General features: G+C 37.0%; 1 protein-coding gene across 2 annotated transcripts in view; it reads left to right on the plus strand.

Annotated features, from left to right (window-relative positions):
• ATRNL1 (attractin like 1) overlaps positions 1-20,382 on the plus strand; it is an 808,308-nt gene that overhangs the window by 526,777 nt on the left and 261,149 nt on the right. The gene's annotated exons all lie outside the window — the stretch shown is intronic.

Raw genomic sequence — 20,382 nt, forward strand, 5'->3', positions numbered from 1 at the left:
AGTGTTCTTCTTAGCACTTTAGAAGCATCAGGGAACACAACAAAGAACCCTGTCCTCGTGGAGTTCATGTTCTAACAGGGAAAATAGGTTATTTAATATGTTGCTCCTGCTGCTGCTGCTAAGTCGCTTCGGTCGTGTCCGACTCTGTGCGACCCCTAGACGGTAGCCCACCAGGCTCCCCCATCCCTGGGATTCTCCAGGCAAGAACACTGGAGTGGGTTGCCATTTCCTTCTCCAATGCATGAAAATGAAAAGTGAAAGTGAAGTTGCTTAGTCGTGTCCCAACTCCTAGCAACCCCATGGACTGCAGCCCACCAGGCTCCTCCATCCATGGGATTTTCCAGGCAAGAGTACTGGAGTGGGGTGCCATCGCCTTCTCCGTATTTAATATGTTAGGACGTGGTAACTGCAATGGAACAGGAAAAAAATAAAACAGGATAAGGCTTGGAGAGTGCTTTGTGGAGGTGAGGGAGAGCGTGCATATTGAATCAAGTGGTGGTCAGGGTGACCTCATTGAGAAGGTGAGAGTTGAACAAGGCTTGAAGGAGGTAAAGGAATTAACCAGGTGGCAGATTCTCAAGGGAAAGTGTTCCCAGCAAAGAGAATGGCTAGAGCAGAGGTGCTAAGGTGGGCATGGCGGGCAAGTTCATGAAATAGCAGGCTTTGGGCAGGGGCAGGTACAGGATTAGGCAGAAGATATAGGGTCTTGTAGACCTTTTGTAAAAACTTTGACATTCAATCCTAAGCCAAGAGGAGAGAGTCAGTTGCTGGACTGACTGACATAATCTGTTTCTAAAAGATCATTCTGCTTTTTGGGGTTGACAATAGTTTGATGTGGAATATCATTAGATGGTTTCCTGACAAGCAGACATCAAGACAAGGAATTGGTTCATTTGAAGAATATGCTGGTAGGGAAATGGAGCCATGAGAAAGGGAATGGAGACCAGCTAATACCACATGGTAAACTACGGCTTGATTTCCGTGGAGACACTCTGAGAGTCAGGGTAAAATGCATGTCACACTACGGACATCAGTGCAACAGAGCTGAGTGTGTATTCCTCAAGTCCCTCCAATCACTGACTGAGGGCCACTTCCCAGGAAGTCAGAGAAAGCCCCCAGGCAAAGAAATGAAGGCTTTGGCCTTGGAAATGAGCAGAAAACTGACATGGTAACTGAGAGGTTGGAAATCAACCCAAAGTTTCTGCTATGAGGGGCAAGTATAGAGGAAGAGAAGCTTGTTACAAAGCTCCTGTGGGAATCCATGCAGGAGGTAATGGTGGCGAGACCAGGATTTTAGCAGGGAAGTGTCTGATTCTGGACTTTGTTTCTAAGTCATGATGTGTTCTCATTTTGAAAGTCTTTCTAGAGACTTTGTGTTTGTAAGATCCAAACAGAAAAGAAGACACGATTTTCTCTCCTTAACTGGCACTGTAATGGATCTAGAGCTTCTGATGCTGTTGTACTTAATCACTAAGAGAAATAGTCACAGTCTCTCAGTGACTGTGGCAACAACAAAATTCGTGCTTTTCCTCTATAATGACAGAAACCATGAGAAACTGAGGTAAAAGACCCAAGAGGCCATTGAGTGACTTAGGTTGGCTGGGCTTCCTAGATCTGGTGTCACATGAAAAGTATACAGTTTGATCACAAACAAGTTAATTGATAGCCCTTTAGTTTGATGTTAAAAATGTACTTTCCTTGTTCATGGTGTTTTGTGGAGAGAGTAGTTTAGGAAGGAAGGAGGGAAGGAGTTGGCAGTTTTATAAACTTGGATGAGTCCTCCAATGTCACTGATAGTTTTTGCTGGGATATTATTCTTTGTTTCTATTTTTATTTCAAATTATTTTAGCCAATTATTTTTTGCTTCTAATACTGAAGCAAAATAATATTTCTACCTCTAATACTGAAAAACTAGAAAACATTTTAATGGCCAAAAGTAAAGCATTTGTTAGTTAATTTATTATATTTTACAAAATGTTATATAAATTGTGATCTAATTTTTGATAAACATTGAAAAAAGTCTGGTATAATAAATTCTTAATAATAAATGTTGTATAGGTGGGTGGCATATATGGGTTATTCTTGTTGCAATCTGTGTTGTCCTTTCTATTACGGTATGCATGGCTCTTTTTAACAAGGAAAAAATAAAAGCAACAACAAAGCAAAAATATAAAATATTAAGTTTTTCCCTTAAGTTTTAGACCCTTGTACTGACTGCATATTGGAGCTTGAAATTTGCCAGTTATTCAAAATAAACATTTTCAACCATCATTTCTGTGTTAGGGAACAGAAACTCATAAACGTATTATACATATTCTGGACTGCCCTGTTAACATTTTTACCCATCATGATTAATTTATCCACATTTCAAATTTTGAAAATGTAGGTGACCATTGGGTTTTATTCTACAAGCTTAGTACTTAGGTGTTCACCAAGCATTACACTCAAGAGTGCTTTCCAAACAATACAGGTAAAGATTATATGTCAAGGTAAGGAACTTAAACCTGAGCTTCCTAGGTCATGAGAACAAGTGAAATGTTTAAATTGAGTTTAAGATACTGTTTTTCAAAACTTATTTACATACACTGTCTCAATCTCATTTGAGCCTTATGTCAATCTTACAAAATACAAAGCAGATTTTGTTTGTTCTGTTTACTATTGAGGAAACTGAGGCTCTGTAAACTTAAGATCTTTGGTCAAGATCACAGTTTAGTCACCAGTAGAGAATGGGGTGGCAAAAAGCCAGATACAACTTAGCAACTAAACAACAAGAGAGTAAGCATAGAGTTTGAATCTGAGATTGGCCCTGGAGTTTCTCTTTCACAGCATTCTCAAATATGCTGATTTTAGTTCATGTTGAGAATACATTTTAGGCCCCAACGTATCTCTGGAGTACTTTCTGTTGTAAAGCTGTTTATGAGCATAGAGTTACCTAATATTTATGTAGTGTTCTTTGATTCCTGGTGCTCATGAGTAATGGAGACAGTTCAACCTATTACACTACACAAGAAAAAAGGTGACAGGCACATTGTTTAAATCAAGGCCAGACACAGTGAGCGTCTCTCATGTTAAGAGCATTGCTGGCTTTGCTCCCAGAGCAGCATGAGCCCAGTTCTCTGCTGATGGACACAGCCGGTAGCCTCTCTAGTGTTTTATTCCTGGACTGGCATCTTCATGGACAGTAATTCCAGTGGCTGGCCTGAGCATTTCCTGGGTCTCTGATTTTTTTCAGATTGTTATGGCTGTCTTGCAGTACTTCATATTTTAATTATTTTATTAAAACTTATTCTTAGTGTTCTGATCATAAAAACAATAAATCCTCATTGTAGAAAAATACAGAAATAATCAAAATTAAAATATTTCACCCATAAGTATCCACAGCTGAAACTTTTATATCCTTCCAACATTTTCCTTTTGCATATATGTATGTTTACAAAATTCAAAGTATATTCTATACGTGATTTTGCATCCTGTTTTTCTCATTATAATAAGAAAAATTTCTTTTTTTTTAAATTTTTTAAAAAAGATTATAAAATTGAATTTATTGAGTTTCACACAAGATGCACTTATAAAATTAGTACTGAATGCCATTTTAACAGAGGAAATGAACATCAGTCCAAACTCCCAATATATTCTGCAAAAAAAAAAAAAAAAAAAACTTCCCAAAATGACAGCATAGTTACAGAGTCAATCAGCAGATGAATGGATAAGAAAGCTGTGGTACATATACACAATGGAGTATTACTCAGCCATTAAAAAGAATACATTTGAATCAGTTCTAAAGGTGGATGAAACTGGAGCCTATTATACAGAGTGAAGTAAGCCAGAAAGAAAAACACCAATACATACAGTATACTGACGCATATGTATGGAATTTAGAAAGATGGTAACAATAACCCTGTATATGAGACAGCAAAAGAGACACTGATGTATAGAACAGTCTTTTGGACTCTGTGGGAGAGGGAGAGGGTGGGATGATTTGGGAGAATGGCATTGAAAAAAAAAAAGAAAAGAAAAATTTGTACTTCTGAGTTTTATTTTAAAATGTCCTGTCAGTTGTCTGTAGTATAACATAATTTATTTGACTGTTTATTTTGAAATAGCTTGATTCTAATTTCACAGTATTACAAATAGGGCTATAATTAATGTTTGTACATAACTCTTGATCCTAATCTGCAAAAAGATGAACTACTAGGTCAAAAATTGTGACCTTTTATGCATCTTGATATATTGCTTACTTACTTTCCAGAAAGGTCCTTTTTCAAACTACCTTTAACAAGGAGTGAGAATTCCTGTTTTCCTACATCTTTGTTAAAAATTATTTTAAAAGCAATTTTAAAACAATTTTGGTAATTTTGTATAAGAAATGTTATATTCTCCACCAGACTTATTAGTATTAAAAGTAACATCAAATATTTTCATATTTTTAACCATTTGTATTTCTCCTAGCTCATTTTATTAACTGTTATTCCCATGTCCTTTTCTGTTTGATATCATCTACTGATGACAATTGGATTACATAAGAAATTTTTTATTAGTTACAGAAAATTTGAAAATGTTTCTTAACTAATTCAGTATCTTTCTTCATCCTTCTATTGGAACTTTTTTGCTTAAGTTGCTTATTAAATGTTTGTAATTTTCTGTTACAAATAGTTCCCTTCTGGATATTGCTATTAAAATGTTATGTTTTCTCTATTTTTTTCCTACTAATCAAACTGGTTTAGTAATATTTTCAGATATTACTCTTGCTTTTTTTTAATCCTAAATTTTTAAATGATCTTTGCTTCTTTGATGGCCTTCTCTTGAATTGAAGATTTTTTTAAATCATTATTTCCTTTTCTCCTCACCTTCACATTCTTTCTCCTCTTTTGGCCAATACTCTTAAAATTTTAGCAGGTATAGTTTCAGTCTGAATATAATGAGCTCTTCCCTAATATAAATAGAAGGTTTTCAAACAATTTAAACCTTGTTTTCCTCTTATGTATCATAATTATCTTATTTGTAGTTTTGTGAGTTTTAAACATTGTTATTGTTTTTGCTGTTTTACATGATCAATATTTGTTTAAATTTTCCTATATAGTCACTATTTTTTTTGCTCACTGTTCTTTGCATTCAGAGCTTCCTTCTGAAGTGTTTCCATCTGCCTATTATTTTTCTTTAAAATTCCTTTAGCACATGTCTTCTGATGATAAACTCTTAGCTTGTTGCGCATTGCCCCCCTCTTTAGTTTCACGTAAGGCTTTGGAGCATCACCATTGCTTACAATCTAAAAAATGTTTTGGAAATACACGTTATCAACCATCTAGTTACTTTGCAGTAGGAGTGCCTTACTCAAACACTTTGCTTACGTGAAAATTTTTCTGGCTTTTGGCTTCCATTGTTGCAACTGAGAATTCTTCTGATGGTATAGTTGTCATCCTTTTAGAGCTAATCTAGCTTCTCTTACCAATGGTTTTTAAAATCCCTTTGTCTTTGGTGTTCTGCAGTGTTATGGTGATTTTCCTAAGCATACATTTATTTGTATTTATTCTCTTTGGCTTATTTTGTGCTTTCTAGATCTAAGGATTCAGACCTTTTAGAATTTCTTTCTGTTTACTTCTAAAATTTCTCAGTTATCCCTTTGAGTTTTTCTCTCCTTCATTGTCTCTGTTCTCCTAAGATATTGATTAGTTGGATATCAGATTAACTCATTCTACCCTCAGAATCTCTTAATCTCTCAGGTTAGTGCTTTCTATCTCCTCTCTCTCTGTTTCTTCTGGCTTGTTTCTTCAGAGCCTTGTTACAGCTCAGTAATTCTTGTTCAGTAGTATATAAACTGCTCTCTACCCTAGCCACTGGATATCTTTAAACAGATTTTTTTTTCATTTTTAAAAGTTCTATTTGGTTTTTCTTCAAATCCACTTAGCACTTTTCAAAAGTCTTCTTGCTTGCTAGTTTTTATTGCCTCACATTTCATTCCAAACATAATTATTTTTATTTTATAATATAAAATAAAAATATTTAAATATCTGAAATCATTTTATTAAATAGATCATTATTAAATAGATATTTTAAAAGATCATTTTCATATCTGAAATCTTTGGAAATCTAAATCTATCAGTTTCTTTCTATGGGCTCTCATTTACTGTGGCTTATTTCCTTGTGAGTTTGATGATCCTTGTAAACTCTTATTTGTTTGATCTTAATCTGTGGTTTCCTGAAGGCCTAAATAAAGAATGCTTTCCTCCAGCCATTTCTTCCAGGATCCATGGCATGGCACAGGGATCTCAAACTCAACTTTCTTATCTTGTAAATTACTTATATCAGCTTTTATCCTCAGGGAATCTCTGCTTTTATGTTTGCTTGCCACTCCCTGCTCCCCTTTCCAGTTTTAGCTGTTTGTCTTGGAGCACTCCCTAACTGCAATGCTTATAATTTGGTTATTTTGTAGTGAGAGGACCCTGCTTAAATATTATTAATAGCTTTGTCTTCAGCAGGAGCTCAGTTTCCCTGGATGCAGGTTCTCTTTGGATTGCTGTTCTCTTGGCATTAGCTTAATTATATTCATTTTCACTACTGAGATTCCAGTATTGACTACCTCTGAGGGGATAGCAGGCAATAGAGTAGGGAGGGTTCTCCCTACTTGTAAATGGATTAGTGGTGTAGAAACAGTCAAGCCACCAACTTCCTACTGATCTTTTTAAACCCTCTAATGCTCAAGAACAAGAAAGACTCAGAACACATATTAAGCTTTTTTTTAGCCTCTTGGGGACCAGAGGGCCCTAGGAAGCTCTGTCAGGGATTATATTGACCTTCTTGGTGTTTACAGAGCTCTCTAGACCAAGTCTCTGTAATATCCCTGCCCTGGGTCTTGATGCTGATTTCTATTCACTTTCCCAGTTGAAAGAGGGTAGCATTCTGCAGGAGTCCCCTCAGTTAGAACTGTCACAGGACCCAAGCCCTATTTGCACATAAATACTCACAGGCTTCAGGGGCTGTTTGCCTCAAAGAAGGAGATGATTTTCCATTAGTAGTAGAGACAGGGAAACTGCTAAGGTCACATCTTCTCACAGTCTTCATAACAAATGCTTTAGAAGACAAATGACTTTCTTATTTTAAGAAAATTATTTAGAAAAAATACATTTTTATATGTACATCTTTGGTCTTGAAGTAAGAAAGTAACTGGTAGTAATTAATGCTTTTGTACTTTTGTGTACTTTTTTTTTTTTCCTACTATTGCCCATGTCCATTTAGGTATTCCTCAGTTATAGCTCTCATTTTTCAAAATAAAGATCTTTGAATATATACTCAGGTAGAGCAAAGTATACTAAATATTTTGTTAACTTGATATCCCATGGGCATCAGTCGCCAACAGTATGGAAAAAGGATTAATATAAAACAGTACAACAGTGTTACAAACAGTACTTGAAGTAACAGGTTTCCCTAGTTGCATTTAGAATTTTCATTGTCTTTCTTTTAAAATTGTCAGACTTCTCCAGTAGCAGAAAATGTTTTCCAAAAAGATTTTAGAATTTATGAGATTTGGAATTATAACAATTATAATGGATTTCATGATTGAACGAAGCATGAGTTAAGAATTAAAGATGAATGAGTGTTCAGAATTAACATGATAAGGATAGAACCCATTAACATGGGATGAATATAATACAATACTTAAATTACTAAAATCTTCTTGCCCCTGCTGCTGCTGCTCCTGCTAAGTCACTTAAGTCGTGTCCAACTCTGTGCGACCCCAGAGACGGCAGCCCACCAGGCTTCCCTGTCCCTGGGATTCTCCAGGCAAGAACAGTGGAGTGGGTTGCCATTTCCTTCTCCAGTGCGTGAAAGTGAAGTCGCTCAGTCGTGTCCGACTCTAGTGACCCCATGGACTGCAGCCCACCAGGCTCCTCCGTCCATGGGATTTTCCAGGCAAAAGTACAGGAGTGGGATGCCATTGCCTTCTCCCTTCTTGCCCCTAAATTAATATAATCAGAAGTCATAGTATGTTTAGGCTCAAGAAGTCATCTGTTTATATTTTTAATACATAGCTTTATAAATGCTCTAGATTAACAATTAACTGTACTTGAAAGTAAAATACTGCTAGCATCATTCAGAATTCACTGAGTTCAAAGCCAAGGATATATATTTATATTTTTATGTACTTTGAAAATTAAAATTTTATAAATGGAAATTTTCATTTTGCTATTAAAACATTGAGATTATCTTGCCTTAAATCACTGAAAATGAATGTAAACTATGATGGAGAAGAATATAAAGATGAGAATAAACAACAACAAAAAGATAAGCCAGTTTCACCTCATGGTGTTTGATATGATAAACAGAAACATTTACAAATACAAAAGGCTTATAACCCTGACTGCCTATATCCATACTGGCTGTCATTCAGCAGAATAATACATTACTTAAGGATACTGTCATATCATGGTTGCAGTTTTGCAAATAAGAAGTGGTTATGTAAAGTAGGCTACAGTATCATTTATTGGGAAGTCATAAATACAGTTTAGCAATTCTTGAGGGCAGTGTCCCAGCTCTGACAAAAAAGACTGAATTTCCAACATCCTTATCTTTCACCTACTCTCAGATAAAACAGACAGTATATTGGACCCATACAAAAAAAATTATGGGCAGATTAAATTTGCTGCAACCAAGAACACACAGTATTCATGGTTATCTTCGAATAATGTCAAACGTTTCCAACACTCATTCCTTGTATATATGTTAAAATAATGATATATAATATATTAACATAAAACCAATATTAATGTCAATTACAGATTAATGAGTAACTAACATAAAGTTCAGATCAGTCGCTCAGTCGTGTCCGACTCTTTGCGACCCCATGATCGCAGCACGCAAAGGCCTCCCTGTCCATCACCAACTCCCGGAGTTCACCTAGACTCACGTCCATAGAGTCAGTGATGCCATCCAGCCATCTCATCCTCTGTCATCCCCTTCTCCTCCTGCCCTCAATCCCTCCCAGCATCAGAGTCTTTTCCAATGAGTTAACTCTTCGCATGAGGTGGCCAAAGTACTGGAGTTTCAGCTTCAGCATCATCCTTCCAAAGAAATCCCAGGGCTGATCTCCTTCAGAATGGACTGGTTGGATCTCCTTGCAGTCCAAGGGACTCTCAAGAGTCTTCTCCAACACCACAGTTGAAAAGCATCAATTCTTTGGCGCTCAGCCTTCTTCACAGTCCAACTCTCACATCCATACATGACCACAGGAAAAACCATAGCCTTGACTAGACGAACCTTTGTTGGCAAAGTAATGTCTCTGCTTTTGAATATGCTATCTAGGTTGGTCATAACTTTCCTTCCAAGGAGTAAGCGTCTTTTAATTTCATGGCTGCAATCACCATCTGTAGTGATTTTGGAGCCCAGAAAAATAAAGTCTGACACTGTTTCCACTGTTTCCCCATCTATTTCCCATGAAGTGGTGGGACCAGATGCCATGATCTTCGTTTTCTGAATGTTGAGCTTTAAGCCAACTTTTTAACTCTCCACCTTCACTTTCATCAAGAGGCTTTTGAGTTCCTCTTCACTTTCTGCCATAAGGGTGGTGTCATCTGCATATCTGAGGTTATTGATATTTCTCCCGGCAATCTTGATTGCAGTTTGTGTTTCTTCCAGTCCAGCGTTTCTCATGATGTACTCTGCATAGAAGTTAAATAAACAGGGTGACAATATACAGCCTTGATGTACTCCTTTTCCTATTTGGAACCAGTCTGTTGTTCCATGTCCAGTTCTAACTGTTGTTTCCTGACCTGCATACAGGTTTCTCAAGAGGCAGGTCAGGTGGTCTGGTATTCCCATCTCTTTCAGAATTTTCCATAATTTATTGTGATCCACACAGTCAAAGGCTTTGGCATAGTCAATAAAGCAGAAATAGATGTTTTTCTGGAACTCTCTTGCTTTTTCTATGATCCAGCGGATGTTGACAATTTGATCTCTGGTTCCTCTGCCTTTTCAAAAACCAGCTTGAACATCAGAAAGTTCACGGTTCACATATTGCTGAAACCTGGCTTGGAGAATTTTGAACATTACTAGCGTGTGAGATGAGTGCAAAATTAGGTATATTTTTATCTTGTTTTTCTAACATTTTAGATTGTTTAGAAGCATTTGTTATATATCTGATAGTGTGCAGCATTTATTTTCTCATTTTTATTAAACAGATTACCTGCTTAAATATTTTATTAGGCTATATAGTTCCCTATAGCAGATGTTATTTCACTAAATTTATGCCTTTGTTTACTTTTTGCTTATCTTTCATGTAAAATCACTTACTAATTTATTGTATTTCTTCCTTCTTTCCATTACATTCATTAGTAGATAATCTGATCAAGTTCATATCCTCAGTGGAATAACTGACTGAAAAAATTCTGTAAAATGCTGGCAAATCAAATAGAAATCTTATAAAGTATAATCCCAGGTATTGGAAGTGTAGTGCTAGATATTTTATATGTAGAAATCTAAGAAACCAATAATGTTATACTTCAGCTAAGCAAACATTTTCATATGTTCTCATACTTGGCTTTCTTAGAAAATAAAATAGCACCCAGGTCAAAATTTAGGGCATTAAATCTGAAAATTTACCTTAAATCTTAATATACATTTCCATTTTAATCAAGGATTACAGTTTTATACTTTTATAGCAGAGACTTTGGTTCATATTTATACTTTATGATTTTGTTCATATTTATTTTAGGCCTCTTTTAATTTTTGGTTCACAAAAAAAGGCACTGGATTAACCATTGATGAAATATAAAAAAAGAGAAGACTATCAAATAAGTAGTTTATATGCAATTTTTCATGGAGAAGGGGTCATTATTATTTAGGACTTTCTCCAGTACATTTTAGGAAACAAAAGCAATACCTAAATTTATTTTTCCACATCTCATAACGGAAAGTCAATTGTAGAAATTCTATAGTATAATAAATTGATTTAGCAAATATTTACTAAACTTTCTATATGCAAATAAGTACAGATGGATATAGAAAAGATACTTTCTCTACCTTCTAGGAATTTATACACTGATGGGAAAGATTTCCCATCAGTGTATAAGACATAAAAATACCATAAATATGTATCATATGTATATATATGTGTACATATATATGTATATACAAAGTGAGTAATGCTAAAAGGACAAAGAACACAAAGGAGAGGAAAAAAATTAAAACTCAGGGTATTGTTGAATGTTTCATGAAAAATTATAGTTGTTCTTGGCTTTTAAAGATAGATGAGATGTCAGTAGATAAAAGGAAGGAGTAGAACTGAGATTAAGGAAGAGTAAAGGGACCTGTGAAGCTGAGAGAACAATTTGAGTAAAAGACAAGAGACAGAAAAGAGTGTTGTCTGTGAAACAGTAAAAACGACAGAATTAGCTGACTGAGGAAGAAACTGTGGGGTTCAAGATAGAAGATCTTGGAACATATTATGGAAGTCAGTTTTAACAAGATGCTAAAGATCACACAGAAGTTTTTTTTGAGCAGAATTTTGTGATTGATTTTAGAAAGTTTATCCTTGGCAGCATTCTATAGCATTAATTGTTTTGAAGAGTAATTGAGATGGAGAAACAAGTTGGCAAGTTAAGCCCTTAAGGAGTGTCTATCAGAATGTAAAGGAGCAAACATATTGAAAGCTATGAAGAGATAGAATTTACAGAACTGAATAGCTGATTAAATATAGAAATATTTCACTTCAGTCGCTCAGTTGTGTCTGACTTTTGCAACCCCATGAACTGCAGCACGCCAGGTCTTCCTGTCTATCACCAACTCCTAGAGTTTATCCAAACTCATGTTCATTGAGTCAGTGATGCCATCCAACCATCTCATCCTCTGTTGTCCCCTTCTGCTCCTGCCCTCAATCTTTCCCAGCATTAGGGTCTTTTCAGATGAGTCACCTCCTCGCATCAGGTGGCCAAAGTATTGGAGTTTAAGCTTCAACATCAGTCCTTCCAATGAACACCCAGGACTGATCTCCTTTAGGATGGACTGAATCTCCTTTTGCAGTCCAAGGGACTCTCAAGAGTCTTCTCCAACACCACAGTTCAAAAGCATCAATTCTTTGGTGTTCGAATTTCTTTATAGTCCAACTCTCACATCTGTACATGGCCACTGGAAAAACATAGCTTTGACTAGGTGGACCTTTTATGACAAAGTAATGTCTCTGCTTTTTAATATGCTGTCTAGGTTGGTCATAACTTTCCTTCCAAGCAGTAAGCGTCTTTTAATTTCATGGCTGCAGTCACCATCTGAAGTGATTTTGGAGCCCCCAAAACTAAAGTCAGCCACTGTTTCCACTGTTTCCTCATCTATTTCCCATGAAGTGACAGGACCAAATGCCATAATCTTAGTTTTATGAATGTTGAGTTTTAAGCCGACTTTTTCACTCTCCTCTTTCATTTTCATCAAGAGGCTCTTTAGTTCTTCTTGGCTTTCTGCCATAAAGGTGTTGTCATCTGCTTATCTGAGGTTATTGATATTTCTCCTGGCAATCTTGATTCCAGCTTGCGCTTCTTCCAGCCCAGCGTTTCTCATGATGTACTCAGCATATAATTTAAATAAGCAGGGTGACAATATACAGCCTTGACGAACTCCTTTTCCTATTTGGACCAGTTTGTTGTTCCATGTCCAGTTCTAACTGTTGCTTCCTGACCTGCATATAGGTTTCTCAAGAGGCAGGTCAGGTGGTCTGGTATTCCCATCTCTTTCAGAATTTTCCACAGTCTATTGTGATCCACACAGTCCAAGGCTTTGGCATAGTCAATAAAGCAGAAATAGATGTTTTTCTGGAACTCTCTTGCTTTTTCCATTATCCAGAGGATGTTGGCAATTTGATCTCTGGTTCCTCTGCCTTTTCGAAAACCAGATTGAACATCTGGAAGTTCACAGTTCATGTATTGCTGAAGCCTGGCTTGGAGAATTTTGAGCATTACGTTACTAGCGTGTGAGATGAGTGCAATTGTGGGGTAGTTTGAGCATGTCTAGAGCAAAGAGAGGGAAGGACAGAATCGTGGGAGTTCCTCATACATACTGGAAGTCATAGACTTGAGAAAAGAGAATAAAAGACAGAATCTCAGGAAATTGTTACAAGTGAAATACTAGAGGCATACAGAAGGAAAGAAAGTATTAAATGCCAGACTGGGAAGAAATCAAATTGAAAAGTTTTGGACCATTAGAGTTAAGAAAAAGAAGCCATGCCAAAAAGGATTAAGTAGCAAAAAATGCCTCCATTTCTTAGTCAGTGAACCTGAGAACTACAGGAGATGGAATTTGGTAACTATGTAGTCATTGATGACTTTTTTTTCCCCACCTTTTCCTTTTTTTATAAATTTGTTTATTTTTTAATTGAAGGGTAATTGCTTTACAGAATTTTGTTGTTTTCTGTCAAACCTCAACATGATTCAGTGATAGGTATACATATATCCCCTCCCTTTTGAACCTCTGTCCCATCTCCCTCCCCATCCTACCCTTCTAGGTTGATACAAAGCCCCTGTTTGAATTTCCTGAGTCATACAGCAAATTCCTGTTGGCTATCTATTTTACCTATGGTAATGTAGGTTTCTATGTAATGAATTTTGTGAAAGTTGTTTCTGTTGAAGGGCAGAAACAAGACCGTCAGAACTGGATTGAAGATGAGAACATGGATACAACAAGGTAGATTACAGTTTTGAAATCTATAATGTTGGAAGGAAGGAAGGAAATGAGACAGTAGTTTAAGAAATTGGTGGTTTCAAGGGAAAGTTACTCTGGGAGAAAACTTTTGAAGTAGACATAATGCTTGTTAGGGTCAAGGAGAAGGGAAAGCAGAAAGGGAATCAAGGAGACAGGTATAAGGATTAATTTTGTAAAGATAAGACAGGATAAGAAAATGATGAGTAAAGATGAATTAATTAACTTTGAGCAGTTCCATCTAGTTTACCTTTGATGACCGTATTTTTTTTTATCATACTTTGAGAAGTAAGGCCACCTGCTTAGAGTGAGCTGGGGGTGTAAGGTTGAGCCTTAAGAATAACACTTGTTTAAAAGGCTATAATAGGCGGGAGGAGCTAAGATGGCGGCGGAATAGGACGGTGAGACCATTTTCTCCCCCACAAATTCATCAAAAGAACATTTAAACGCCGAGTAAATTCCACAAAACAATTTCTGAATGCCGGCAGAGGACATCAGGCACCCAGAAAAGCAGCCTATTGTCTTCGAAAGGAGGTAGGAAAAAATATAAAAGACAAAAAAAGAGACAAGAGAGAGGGACGGAGCTCTGTCCCTGGAAGGGAGTCTTAAAAAGAGAGAAGTTTCCAAATATTAGGTAACTCTCTCACTGCTGAGTCTGTGGAGAGCCTTGGAAGCACAGAGAGCAACATAACAGGGAGGAAAAATAAATAAACAATTAAAACCCACAGATTACGAGCCCAACAGTAACTCCCCCAGTGGAGAAGTAGCGCAGATGCCTGCACCCGTCACTAGAAAGCTGGGGATGGGCAGGGAGGCACGGGCTGCATCGCTTAGAGTAAGGATCTGGCCTGAATACCCCGAGCGCTATCTGAGTTAACTAATTTGGGCTAGCAAACCAGACTGTGGAATAATTACCACGCGAAAAGCCAGCCCTAACCTAAGATACCGCCAGGCCCGCGCACAGAACAAAGGACTGAACAGAGATAGCTGGCTGCAGACCTTCCCCTCCGGTGACAGGCAGCCAGAGCCGGAAGGGGGCAATCGCAGCCCCAGAGAGACATTATCTATAAAACTGTAAGCAGGCTTCTTTTCTAACTAAGACTTCTTGGGGTTTTGGACGGTCAACATCCGCCTGAGAAGGTGCGCCGGTTGTACACCTAGAAAACCGAGCGGCAGGGAGGTGATAAGTCGCAGCAGCCGCGCTCACCAAACACCTCATCACCTGAGCTGCTCGGACCTGGGAAGGGCACAAAACGCAGCCCAACCGAGTCTGCACCTCTGAGGACTACCCGAGTGCCTGAACCTGAGCGGCTTAGACCTGGGAGCTACAAGCAGCCCAGGGCCAGCCTCAGATGGTTCCTGGCAGAGCAACCTAGAGCCTGGGCAGTGTGGGCAGGGAGGCTACACACGCCGTGAGCGGGGGCAGGCCCAGTGTGGCTGAGGTACTGCGAGCACACGCCACTGTTATTTGTTTGCAGTGTCTCTCCCTCCCCACAGCATGACTGAACAAGTGAGCCTAAAAAAAAAAAAAGTGTCCACCACCGCCCCCTTTATATGAGGGCAGAAATCAGACACTGAAGAGACTAGCAAACAGAAGAAGCTATAACATAGGGAACTGCCTTGGAAGTGACAGGCAATAGATTAAAACCCTGTCATTAGTACCGACTACATAGGAAGGGGCCTGTAGATCTTGAGAAATATAAGCCGGACCAAGGAACTAGCCGAAAATGAAATGACCCCACAATACCCACAATAACACCAGAAAAAGTCCTAGGTATATTTTTACTGTTTTTACTATCATTCTTTCTTATTTAAAAAAATTTTTTAAAAAATTTTAAGACCGCTATTACTCCTTTAATTTTCACTTTTATAACCTACTATTACTTTGCAAAACAAAACAAAAGACCCTATTTTTTTTAAGCAAACTTCATATATATTTTATAATTTTTGTGACCTTGTTTTTTTTTTTTTCTTTTTCTCTTTCTTTTTTTATTTTTTCTTCTTTTCTTTAACATTGTATTTTTGCAATTCCAAACTCTACTCTAGATTTTTAATTTTAGCTTTTTGGTATTTGCTATCAATTTTCTACCTATATTTTTTTTTTATAATATTTGTGACTTTTTTTTTCTCTTTTTCTTTCTCTTCTTCTTTTCTTTAACATTGTATTTCTGAAATTCCAAACTCTACTCTAGATTTTTAATTTATGCTTTTTGGTACTTGTTATCAATTTTGTACCTATATTTTCTTTATAATTTTTGTGACTTTGTTTTTGTTTGTTTGTTTTTTCTCTTTCTTTTTCTTCTTCTTTTCTCTAACGTTGTATTTTTGAAATTCCAACCTCTAGATTTTTAACTTTTGCTTTTTGGTATTTGTTATCAATTTTGTACCTATATTTTCTTTATAATTTTTGTGACTTTTTTTTCCTCCCTCTTTCTTTTCCTTCTTCTTTTCTTTAACATTGTATTTTTGAAATTCCAAACTCTATTCTAGATTTTTAATTTTTGCTTTTAGGTATTTGTTACCAATTTTGTACCTTTAAGAACCCAATCTTCAGTACGCATATTTTACTTGGGAGCGAGATTACTGGCTTGACTGCTCTCTCCCCCTTTGGACTCTCCTTTTTCTCCGCCAGGTCGCCTGCGTCTCCTCCCTAACCCCTCTCTACTCTACCCAAGTCTGTGAATTTCTGTGTGTTCCAGACGGTGGAGAACACTTAGGGAACTGATTACTGGCTGAATCTGTCTCTCTTCTTTTCATTCCCCACTTTTATCCTCCTGGCCACCTCTGTCTCCTTCCTCCTTCTTCTCTTCTCTGTATAACTCTGTGAACATCTCTGAGCGGTCCAGTTGTGGAGTGCACATAAGGAAGTGATTACTGGCTAGCCCGCTCTGTCCTCTATTGATTCCATCTTATCTCATTCAGGTCACCTCTAACTCCCTCCTCCCTCTTCTCTCCATGTAATGCTGTGAACCTCTCTGGGTGACCCTCACGGTGGAGAAACTTTTCATCTTTAACCTAGATGTTTTATCAATGGTGCTGTATAGAAGGAGAAATTTTGAGACTACTGTAAAAATAAGACCGAAAACTGGAAGCAGGAGGCTTAAGTCCAAACCCTGACTCCAGGGAACATTAATTGACAGGAGCTCATCAAATGCCTCCATACCTACACTGAAACCAAGCACCACACAAGGGCCAACAAGTTCCAGGGCAAGACATACCAAGCAAATTCTCCAGCAACACAGGAACACAGCCCTGAGCTCCAATATACAGGCTGCCCAAAGTTACTACAAAACCTTTGACATCTCATAAGTCATTACTGGATACTTCATTGCACTCCAGAGAGAAGAAATCCAGCTCCACCCACCAAAACACCGACACAAGCTTCCCTAACCAAGAAAACTTGACAAGCCACCTGTACAAACCCACACACAGCGAGGAAACTCCACAATAAAAAGAACTCCACAAACTGCCAGAATACAGAAAGGACACCCCAAACTCAGCAATATAAACAAGATGAAGAGACAGAGGAATACCCAGCAGGTAAAGGAACAAGATAAATGCCCACCAAACCAAACAAAAGAGGAAGAGATAGGGAATCTACCTGATAAAGAATTCTGAATAATGATAGTGAAATTGATCCAAACTCTTGAAATCAGAATGGAATCACAGATAAATATCCTGGAGACAAGGATTGAGAAGATGCAAGAAAGGTTTAACAAGGACCTAGAAGAAATAAAAAAGAGTCAATATATAATGAATAATGCAATAAATGAGATCAAAAACACTCTGGAGGCAACAAATAGTAGAACAACAGAGGCAGAAGATAGGATTAGTGAATTAGAAGATAGAATGGTAGAAATAAATGAATCAGAGAGGATAAAAGAAAAATGAATTAAAAGAAATGAGGACAATCTCAGAGACCTCCAGGACAATATTAAACACTACAACATTCGAATCATAGGAGTCCCAGAAGAAGAAGACAAAAAGAAAGACCATGAGAAAATACTTGAGGAGATAATAGTTGAAAACTTCCCTAAAATGGGGAAGGAAATAATCACTCAAGTCCAAGAAACTCAGAGAGTCCCAAACAGGATAAACCCAAGGCGAAACACCCGAAGACACATATTAATCAAATTAACAAAGATGAAACACAAAGAACAAATATTAAAAGCAGCAAGGGAAAAACAACAAATAAAACACAAGGGAATTCCCATAAGGATAACAGCTGATCTTTCAATAGAAACTCTTCAAGCCAGGAGGGAATGGCAAGACATACTTAAAGTGATGAAAGAAAATAACCTACAGCCCAGATTATTGTACCCAGCAAGGATCTCATTCAAATATGAAAGAGAAATCAAAAGCTTTACAGACAAGCAGAAGCTGAGAAAATTCAGCACCACCAAACCAGCTCTCCAACAAGTACTAAAGGATATTCTCTAGACAGGAAACACAAAAAGGGTGTATAAATTCGAACCCAAAACAATAAAGTAAATGGCAACGGGATCATACTTATCAATAATTACCTTAAACGTAAATGGGTTGAATGCCCCAACCAAAAGACAAAGACTGGCTGAATGGATACAAAAACAAGACCCCTACATATGTTGTCTACAAGAGACCCACCTCAAAACGGGGGACACATACAGACTGAAAGTGAAGGGCTGGAAAAAGATTTTCCATGCAAATAGGGACCAAAAGAAAGCAGGAGTAGCAATACTCATATCAGATGAAATAGACTTTAAAACAAAGGCTGTGAAAAGAGACAAAGAAGGTCACTACATAATGATCAAAGGATCAATCCAAGAAGAAGATATAACAATTATAAATATATATGCACCCAACATAGGAGCACCGCAATATGTAAGACAAATGCTAACAAGTATGAAAGAGAAATTAACAATAACACAATAATAGTGGGAGACTTTAATACCCCACTCACACCTATGGATAGATCAACTAAACAGAAAATTAACAAGGAAACACAAACTTTAAACGATACAATAGACCAGTTAGACCTAATTGATATCTATAGGACATTTCATCCCAAAACAATGAATTTCACCTTTTTCTCAAGTGCACATGGAACCTTCTCCAGGATAGATCACATCCTGGGCCATAAATCTAGCCTTGTTAAATTCAAAAACATTGAAATCATTCCAAGCATCTTTTCTGACCACAATGCAGTTAGCTTAGATCTCAATTACAGGAGAAAAACTATTAAAAATTCCAACATATTGAGGCTGAACAACATGCTGCTGAATAACCAACAAATCACAGAAGAAATAAAAAAGAAATCAAAATTTGCATAGAAAAGAATGAAAATGAAAACACAACAACCCAAAACCAATGGGACACTGTAAAAGCAGTCCTAAGGGGAAAGTTCATAGCAATACAGGCATACCTCAAGAAACAAGAAAAAAGTCAAATAAATAACCTAACTCTACACCTAAATCAACTAGAAAAGGAAGAAATGTAGAACCCCAAGGTTAGTAGAAGGAAAGAAATCTTAAAAATTAGGGCAGAAATAAATGCAAAAGAAACAAAAGAGATCATAGCAAAAATCAACAAAGCCAAAAGCTGGTTCTTTGAAAGGATAAATAAAATTGACACACCATTAGCCAGACTCATCAAGAAACAAAGGGAGAAAAATCAAATCCATAAAATTAGAAATGAAAATGGAGAGATCACAACAGACAACACAAATATGAACGATCATAAGAGACTACTATCAGCAATTATATGCCAATAAAATGGACAACATGGAAGAAATGGACAAATTCTTAGAAAAGTACAACTTTCCAAACTGGACAAGGAAAAATTAGAAAATCTTAACAGACCCATCACAAGCATGGAAATTGAAACTGTAATCAGAAATCTTCCAGCAAACAAAAGCCCAGGTCCAGACGGCTTCATAGCTGAATTCTACCAAAAATGTAGAGAAGAGCTAACACCTATCCTGCTCAAACTCTTCCAGAAAATTGCAGAGGAAGGTAAACTTCCAAACTCATTCTATGAGGCCACCATCACCCTAATGCCAAAACCTGACAAAGATCCCACAAAAAAAGAAAACTACAGGCCAATATCACTGATGAACATAGATGCAAAAATCCTTAGCAAAATTTTAATGATCAGAATCCAACAACACATTAAAAAGATCATATACCATGACCAAGTGGGCTTTATCCCAGGGATGCAAGGATTCTTCAATATCCACAAATCAACCAATGTAATACACCACATTAACAAGTTGAAAAATAAAACCATATGATTATCTCAATAGATGCAGAGAAAGCCTTTGACAAAATTCAACATCCATTTATGATACAAAACTCTCCAGAAAGCAGGAATAGAAGAAACATACCTCAACATAATAAAAGCTATATATGACAAACCCACAGCAAACATTATCCTCAATGGTGAAAAATTGAAAGCATTTCCTCTAAAGTCAGGAACAAGACAAGGGTGCCCACTTTCACCTTTACTATTCAACATAGTTTTGGAAGTTTTGGCCACAGCAATCAGAGCAGAAAAAGAAAGGAATCCAAATTGGAAAAGAGGTAAAACTCTCACTGTTTACAGATGATATGATCCTCTATATAGAAAACCCTAAAGACTCCACCAGAAAATTACTAGAACTAATCAAAGAATATAGTAAAGTTGCAGGATATAAAATCACACAGAAATCCCTTGCATTCCTATACACTAATA

The sequence above is a fragment of the Bos indicus genome, chromosome 26 (assembly GCF_029378745.1).
Source record: "Bos indicus isolate NIAB-ARS_2022 breed Sahiwal x Tharparkar chromosome 26, NIAB-ARS_B.indTharparkar_mat_pri_1.0, whole genome shotgun sequence".
NCBI lineage: Eukaryota > Metazoa > Chordata > Mammalia > Artiodactyla > Bovidae > Bos > Bos indicus.